The 8,271-nt window shown below is 44.4% G+C and overlaps 1 protein-coding gene across 3 annotated transcripts in view; it reads left to right on the plus strand.

Annotated features, from left to right (window-relative positions):
* MYEF2 (myelin expression factor 2) overlaps positions 1 to 8,271 on the plus strand; it is a 29,295-nt gene that overhangs the window by 1,748 nt on the left and 19,276 nt on the right. The gene's annotated exons all lie outside the window — the stretch shown is intronic.

Consider the following 8,271-nt stretch of genomic DNA (forward strand, 5'->3'; position numbering starts at 1 on the left):
TTCCTAAGGAGCTCTAGTTTTCTTTTTTAGCCTTGTCCCTGATTTACTTGGGGCCCCATGAAGGTCTCTCGCTAGAGGGAAACAGCTATGGTTTGGGATTTTGGGATCAGCAAACACGCAAGGGCTTAGAATTGCATGGTGCCCCCTCAATCTAGCACCACTGTTTCGGGAGAGTGACATAAATCCATGTTTTTCCGGTAATTGTTGAGCATTGCTATACTTGGAGAACCTCGCTGTAAGTAGGTCTAGTTCTGGGGAGTAGCCAGGACCATTATATCTGCTCTCTCTGGGAATCAGGGGCAATATTGACGGTAGAAATACCTGAACTCTGAGTAGATTTCTTGCCTCTTCTGTCAGATTTTGGGCATGGATACTGGGTCTTGCACTACCATTTTTCCTGGAAAAGATTTACTTGTGGGATCTTCCTCCCTATAGATCTGATATTATCCTTTCCTCTCAGTGTTCTTGTAGGAGTGAATGTTGAGGGGTTTTTAACTGTGAAATAAACGGCCCTCTTGTACTATGGCGTGGCAGAGGTTGCTGAAATCATGATTATTTCTAGGAATCTGATGCTCATGTTCCCTTTTAAAGACTTTACTTTTGGTTTTATGTGTTGGAGATCTACTTTTCATGGAAATGAAACTGGAAAAGAAACTGGTTGCCACTAACAGGCAATCAACCTCCTTCTTCAGCTACCGGTTGTCAGCAGACATTGTTTGTTTCTGTTCAAGATGTTATATTTTAACATGGAGAAGTGATGGAATGTCCTAATATTTTCCTCTGTTTCATTGGTTTTTCACTATAAAGTCACTAGTTTTGCACAGGAACAGTGATTTTCTGTAAGGCAAATGGGATAGCAGCGTATGTGTTACTGTGCTGGATTCATGGACAAATGGAGTGTTCACTACTCTTCACTTTATCAGGCTTCATCTTCTTTGTATTCAACAGAACAATAACTATTACTTCCATCTGACTTCACTCATATTTGCTGTTGATTTAATCCTTATTTTAGGGAGTCTTGTGTTTCCTCAAAGAAGAGCCCTTGAATAGAAATTGAGATTTTATAATCATGTAGTAATTTGGTACATTGACATTGCAAATTCAACCGGCCTAATTTAAGGTTGGACAAGGCACTTAAAGCCAAGTGGGTGCCAGTGAGTGAAAGGCAATAAGGAAGTCTTAGAGCTATTAGCTGGTTAGTACTTTTTGATGTTTAAGGATCATTTGAGTGCTGTAAGTGTGAAGAAAATGTAACTATTTTGAGGGATGACTAACTCCATTGTAGCTTGCTTTTTGGTTTAGCTTTAAACAGCTCTTTGAGCATTCCTCCACAAGCAAACAAACTCTCCCTTCAGTTGCTGGAAATTTAAAATGGACTGATGACGGTAGAGTCAGTGAAGAATTCTGTGCACGAGAAGAAACAGATCAAGTTGAAATTCTCCTCCTAAGCAAATTTAAGCAAGTCTAAGCAAGGTTATGAAAACATGCATAATCAGAAGGCAATAGTATATGGGGGAGATAAAAGCACTAGTAGAGGGCACAGTGAAAGAAGGAGGATTGTATATTATGTAGAGGATTATATATTCATTTATGTATTGATCAGAGTTGTAAGTAGGAATTATTTTATGTAATTTAATTCAGGGTATTTAGTGTTTTAAAAAGGATAAACACCTCTGTTCTACCATCGCTTTTTCTGTAGTCTTAAAGGACCTGAATCTATGTCCATGCTTGTCCAAAGGCCATGCTCTTACTAGATACTAACTTCACCAGGGGCTCGAACGTGTAGTCCGCAGTCCTGGGGGTCCGTAGGGTACTCCTCTGGTGACTGCCAGGAATGAGGCAGAAAAACAAGTTCTACAAAGCCAGTCTTCCCGTGTTAAATATCTGAATAAGCCCACTCTCCAAATAGGAAAAGCTTAGGGATTCAGAAGCTTAAGAAGGTTGAAAATCACAGCTTTTAAGTCCAGCACACATCAGTGTTAGGGAAGGTGGAAGAGTGCATGCATACAGTGAAAACCAACAGTGCCACCTGGTGTGAGTGGGACAGGAGGGTTGGTCCATGAGGAGGGCAAATGTCCCCAGGTATGTGCCCAGCTCCTCCACCTTGGGGTTGGAGCGAGACTGTAGCCAACAGGGAGAGGGCAAAGGGCTTCTAAGGTGGGATGGGTTCTCTTTAGACCTGCAGGAGGTAGGTGTTTACTGCCTCACTGTGAAAGGCGGAGATGATGGGTATGTTAGGGTCACTCAGCCTGTCATTAGAATCACGGAATGGTTTGGGTTGGAAGGGGCCTTAGACACCTCCAGGGAGGGGGCATCCACAACCTCGCTGAGCAGCCTGTTCCAGTGCCTTGCCACCCTCACCACGAAGAACTCCTTCCTTACATCTAATATAAATCTACACTCTTTCAGTTTAAAGCCATTACCCCCTGTTCTATCACTACATGCCCTGGTAAAACATCCCTCTCCAGGTTTCTTGTAGGCCTCTTTCAGGTCCTGGAAGGCCACTATAAGCTCTCCCCGGAGCCTTCTCTTCTCCAGGCTGAACACCCCCAACTCTCTCAGCCTGGCCTCACAGGGGAGGGGCTCCAGGCACCTTGTGATCATGCTTGTTGCCTCCTCTGAACCTGCTTGAGCAGGTCCATGTCCTTCTTATGTTGGTGCCCCCAGAGCTGGACCCAGCCCTGCAGGGGGCTCTCAGGAGAGCAGAGTAGAGGGGAGAATCCCCTCCCTCGCCCTGCTGCCCACACTGCTCTGGGTGCAGCCCAGGATACCGTTGGCTTTCTGGGCTGCCAGCGCACATTGCTGGCTCACAGTCAGTTTTCCATCCACCAACACCCCCAAGTCCTTCTCCTCGGGGCTGCTCTCAATCCACTCCTCCCCCAGCCTGGATTTGTGCTTGGGATTGCCCCGACCCATGGGCAGGACCTTGCCCTTGGCCTTGTTGAACTCCATGAGGTTGGCACGGCCCCACCTCTCCAGCCTGTCCAGGTCCCTCTGGATGGCCCATCCCTTCCCTCTAGTGTGTTGACCCCCCCCCACAGCTTGGTGTCGTTGCCAAACTCGCTGAGGGTGCCTCGATCCCACTGCCCGTGTCCCCAGCAAAGATGTCAAACAGCGCCGGTCCCAGCCCCGGCCCCTGAGGACGCCACTCGTCACCGCTCTCCAGGGGACATCGAGCTGTTCACCACAACTCTTTGAGCGCGACCATCCAGCCAGTTCCTTCTCCACCGAGTGCTCCATCTGTCACATCCATGTCTCTGCAGTTCAGAGACAAGGATTTTGTGTGGGACAGTGTCAGATGCTTTGCACAAGTCCAGGTAGATGATGTCGGTTGCTCTTCCCTTACCCACCAATGCTGTAACCCTGTCACAGGAGGCCACCAAATTCATCAGGTATGATTTGCCCTTGTGAAGCCATGTTGGCTGTACCAACCACCTCCTTATTTTCCATGTGTTCCAGCAGTTTCCAGGGGGATCTGCTCCATGACTTTGCCTGACCAAGACTGACTGCCCTGTACTCCCCTTGGGTGCTCTTTGTTTCCCTTTTTAAAAATGGGGGTTATGTTTCCCCTTTTCCAGTAAGCTGGAACTTCCCCGGACTGTCGCAACTTCTCAAATAAATATGATGGACAGTGGCTTCACCACTTCATCTGCCAGTTCCCTCAGGACCCCTGGATGCATCTCATCAGGTCCCATGGACTTGTGCACCTTCAGGTTCCTTAGATGGTCTCGAACCCGATCTTCTCCCAGTCCCTGCCATTTGGGACCACATACCTTGTGGAAGAAAGGACCAAAATGCAAGCAGGTTGCTCAGATTTTTTTCTTTTGTAACTTAATCAGCTAATGATTTGGGGGAAGAGAGGCTAATATGAATTGTTGCAATATAGGACTAGTAAAAGTGCTACCAAAAGTCTGGGGTTATGCAGCCTTTTAGGGGTAAAAAATATATGATTAAGTTTTAGGCTCTTAAAATGTGGTTGCATAACACAGGGGAAAAAAAAAAAATAGAAAAAGTCATATTTAAGCCTTCAGTGGGGGAAAAAGTTTAGAACCCTGCAGATCAAGTAGAGCAGGTCTGTGTGACTGATCCCATATCGTGGGTATAGGATGCAGCACAGTTTTTCTGGTTTTAAATATACAACATGCAGAACAAAAACCTCAGCAGACTGTTCCATTCTTGTAGCAGGCATTTGTACAATCTCTTGGGGGGTGGGGTACGGAGGGGTGCGTGTCTGAGCCAGTTAGTGCTGTTGAAGACTTATTTGGGGTGTGGGAGGGAGAACAAGAAAGAGGACGCAAACTGGAAAGGTGTCAAAAGGACACGGGAGGGTGTGGAAGAAGCAATCAGCACCGCTGCTGCAGGTGTGAAGGTCTGTGCAGTAGGTGGGCTCGAGCTGTGAAATGGGTGAGCTCTGCGGCACCCGGCTGGAAGATGGGAGATGCTGCCAGCACACAGGCTCTTGAATTTGATAGTTTGCCTTTTTGAAGTGTAAAACCCAACAATTGCAAAGGGAGAGTTTGGGGAATACTACTTGCTTTACTTCAGGTCCATTATAGCTATGCAAAAGAGGGTGTCAGCTGCAGACTAGGGTTAATTTTTTTGAGAACAAAGTAAAGCAGTGTAGGTTGGGTGCAGCCTTAGGCAGTGCAGACTGGTTTGGAAATACTTGTGGCTGTGCAAAAAGGAATCTTTAAATGAGCTGCAAAAGTCAAATGATTTACAAAGCAAATCTGTTAAAGCAATCCTTCTCCAGCTGTACTCGGGACAGGGTCTAGAAAATGCTAAGCATGTTTAGGTGTCATAGCAAACAAAACAAGAAAAGTATGTGCAACACATTCACCACGCAGGCATCATATAGGTCAGAACCATGTCTGACTGAAACCAGTCATTTACAACAACAACAAAAAAGCACCAAAAATAAAAACATATGAGGCTCAGAAGTCTCATTCTCTCAAGTTCCATTCAAAGGGACTTTCAGGAAGATAGAACTTTTTCACAAGTCCAACCTACTGAAAGTGTTGATGAACTGCTTTTGATCATAATTTAACTGGAAACAAAATTAAAACCGGTACTGAGATGAACTGAAGACCAATTAAAATGATTCTTCTAAAAGGATAGTGATACATATTTGGTCATTAGCAAGTTGAGAGCAGTGACTTGTTTATCAGGGAGGACTTGAGACTTGAATTTCCTGGAGAGTTTCTGCACTGAAAAGAATGCTGATACTTAGAACACATGTAATTATTTTAGCTCCGTAAATACTACTTGTACAAAAGACTTCCCAGAGTAGTTCCTTTACAGTTCCTTATATTTACATATATATACAGGAACACTAATAATATTCCATTATCCTCAACTCCCTGTATAAATCAGTGCCTCAACTCCTGCTTGCCAAGAATACGCAGCCATAATGCCATACATCCTATCCATAACTGAGAAACACTATTTACGTTAGGGGACAATGGGAGGAATTTCTTAGGGCAGCAGATCAAGAACACACTTAACAGTTTTGTACTAAATGAGGGATCCCTTTGTCACAGGAACATTCCTCAGAGACCGTGTCTGTCTCCTTTAAGGGCATGAACAGAGGCAGAAGAGATGTTGGAAGCTGTGTACCAAAAGGTAATTTTAAAATATTCTCAGGAGAGATCTGCAGTGAAAAAAGATACTTTCTCAGCACAAACACAAGCATAGAAAGATACTGTTACTCCTTTTTTTCACTTACTATGCCAAGTAGATTTTAAAATTTTTATTTCAGTTGTTTTATATGCAGAAATCTTTCTAGGGAAAGACTTAAGCTTTTCTCAACACAATTTTGTAGACCACAGAAAACCCACTTTTTAATCCCAATTCACCCCTGTCAGCTCCTGAACAGCTCTTTGTGGCATTGTTCTCCCATTTTTGTTATTGTTCTTTGAAAACAGAAAGATTGAGGGATTATGCGTGAGACTTCTAGAAAAGGATGCGAGACTCCCATAAAAGTCCTGAAACAGGCAACTGAGGTAAAAAGAATGTTATAAGTAGGAGTTGTGGTGCGAGGTGAACAGGGCAAAGCTAGCAGCACGCCTCCAGGCTTTAAGTGAAGCTCTGCCCCTATGCAACTTTAATATGGTACACCTCTAAATTTATAGATGTGTATCACTGTATAGACTGTACAATTATCATTATTTATTACAAAAGACATTCAGTGACAACTAATTGTACTGGTACAAAACTATGTGTAGAAAGGCATACAAACTTGAGAAGGAGGCAGCTGAAATAGCCAGCAGATTAAGTAGGCAGACTCCGTGTAAGAAAGTCAATAATTCTTCCTGTTATTATCATCCACGGGCCCACAGGCACAAGAATTCAGCATCAGCAGCTTAGTGCCATAATACTGGGTTAGGGAGTATAGGATTCCAACACTTGAGATGCTTCATGCGAAGCACAGTGAAACAGAGGTCTGGTAACAGGGTTTAGTAACCTGAACATGTGAATTACTTCCTTTAATCCTGCAGAAGTGAGAGCTGTAAAATGTAATGACAGTAATTTCAAGTAAACATTAACTATTTCAGCAATGATTATTATCGGAAATACCAAGTTATTTATCTAATTATGGTTAATGTGTGAACAGAATTGCACCTCTTATCAGACCTCTAGACATGCCTTTCTACCTTCATCTGGGATGTAGGGTGTTTCATAGTGTCTTTGAGCTTTCTCCAAAATCGCAGGTGTTACCAACGCCTGGTGTAACAACCATGAGGACAGACAGACAAAAGAGGGTCCCAGCAGCTCATCAGGAGTTTACTTCCAAAACCCACATTTGTCCAGGTCAGCAATTCTTAACTGTCTCTTGCCAGAAACACACTCCAATAGAGATGTGAAGCCTCTGGACTGTTCAGCTTTTCTTAACCTTCATTTATGGTTTTCTTAAAAGAAGTGCATGGATACCTGTGGGTCAGCAACCAGAAGCCACTGATCTAAATTCACTGCTGAGGGCTGAATGGTTTTCCTTATATAACAGATGTTAATACACAGTTTGGTGATCCCTTTAGAAATAATGTGATACTTGTGGTTCGTGAAATGATTAAACTTTGTCCAAAGGATAGAAATTCTTTTTTTCTTTTAAAAATATTGCTTAAAATCTATTTTCCCCCCAACTGATAGTGAGAAATTAGAATTGAAGAAGCAAAGGGAAGCTGAGAGGAGTATGTCACAGATTCTACCTCATAAGTAAATTAACATCTTCCAGGATGAGTGATAGAGAATGCAAAATGTTTAGTAGTGTATGTGTGTGTGTGTGGCACGGACCTATGTAATTTTTAAATTTTATATTAACAACTATTCATATTTAATTGTTATCTGTATTTAAGAATAAAACAAATGTCCATCTAGAAGCTTCCAGTGCTCTACACTTGAATTTGCAGCTTAATCTGCCCAGTAACTTTATACGTTTATAAATAATCTGACATCTGCAGTTGGAGGACAATGTAGGTACAAGCTTTTTGGTCAATACTAGAAGAGTGTCCCAGCACCCCTAAGGGGGCTGGGCATAAGGGTTGTATTTGGTCTGTGAGCTGTCTCAACACAGGTTAAAGGGTGATTTGAGTCCGCAGAATTCATTTCCTCATGAATGTGGGGATCTTCCTAGTGCTGGACGTACGGAAATGTTGGGAAAAAGACATAGGCAGGAGGAGTACTTTACTGGTGACTACTCTGATTTTTGAAGGAACAAGGAGACTGTAAACATAGGAAGAAGGCAAGGCAAACTTTGTTTTAGGAGATATGACTTCAATTCATTGTGTATTCCTAGCGTAAAATTTGAATAGTAAGTTAGAGTCTGTTTTCTGAAGTAGAGAGAAGACAGTGACTGAGGCGACTCGCTTCGGAATGCGGATGGTCCCCAAACATCAGGCGTGATGTGAGCTCGGTGAAGGGTCAGGCAGGCTGAGGTGGAATTATTAGAAACATAAAGGTGAAGAGCTGGGAACGTGCAATGGTTTATTTGTTGTTAACACCCTGCGGCTCTGCAGGGACTGTTGAGCTGTACGAGACTGGCTGTTGAGGGGTGCGGGGGTCGCTGCCCCCCGCGAGAGGAGGTTGGTTTCAGATGAGGGGGGCTTTGCCGTGGCGGGGGGGGCAGGACTGATGACCCGGGGGCAGGCCCGAGCCGGGGCAGAGCTGCCCAGCGGCGAGCGGGGGGCAGCGGGCTGGAGGCCCAGTCGCCCCCCCCGGAGCCGGGGCCGCTGGGTCCCGCGCCCGAGCCGCGCTGTGCCGCTCCTGCGGGGGAAA

Source organism: Athene cunicularia (genome assembly GCF_003259725.1).
Source record: "Athene cunicularia isolate RWA chromosome 10 unlocalized genomic scaffold, athCun1 chr10_part1, whole genome shotgun sequence".
Classification (NCBI taxonomy): Eukaryota; Metazoa; Chordata; class Aves; order Strigiformes; family Strigidae; genus Athene; species Athene cunicularia.